Source organism: Pterocles gutturalis, unplaced genomic scaffold, assembly GCF_000699245.1.
Source record: "Pterocles gutturalis isolate BGI_N339 unplaced genomic scaffold, ASM69924v1 scaffold3860, whole genome shotgun sequence".
Lineage (NCBI taxonomy): Eukaryota > Metazoa > Chordata > Aves > Pterocliformes > Pteroclidae > Pterocles > Pterocles gutturalis.
The window spans coordinates 14905-15200 of NW_010145641.1; the positions used below are offsets into that span (position 1 = coordinate 14905).

General features: G+C 59.8%; 1 protein-coding gene across 1 annotated transcript in view; it reads left to right on the forward strand.

The window, feature by feature from the left end:
* The window catches only part of DUSP8 (dual specificity phosphatase 8), a gene marked incomplete at its 3' end in the record, with an annotated part of 26768 nt that overhangs the window by 1116 nt on the left and 25356 nt on the right, over positions 1–296 (forward strand). The window lies entirely within an intron of this gene.

Below are 296 nucleotides of genomic sequence, written 5' to 3' on the forward strand. Positions count from 1 at the left end.
GGCGGGGGGGTTGGCCTCGCGCCAATCTGCTTCGGGGATGCTGCGGGCTGGGCGGTTTGGGGGGGATTGCGGGGACTGATTCCTGACCGGCTTGAGCTGCTCTTAAATCCCCGGGAAAATAAAGCAGAATAATCGGGTTTTTTTTCACAAAGCTCCTCCCAGCGAGGGTCACCTCTGCGGTGGCTGCTGTCACTTTGCAGCAGTGGCAGCAAAGGCGATGCGCAAGGGAGAGGAAGAGGAGCAGGATGATGGGGAAGGGGGAGGCATGGAAGGGTTAACGGCAGCTGATGCCATCC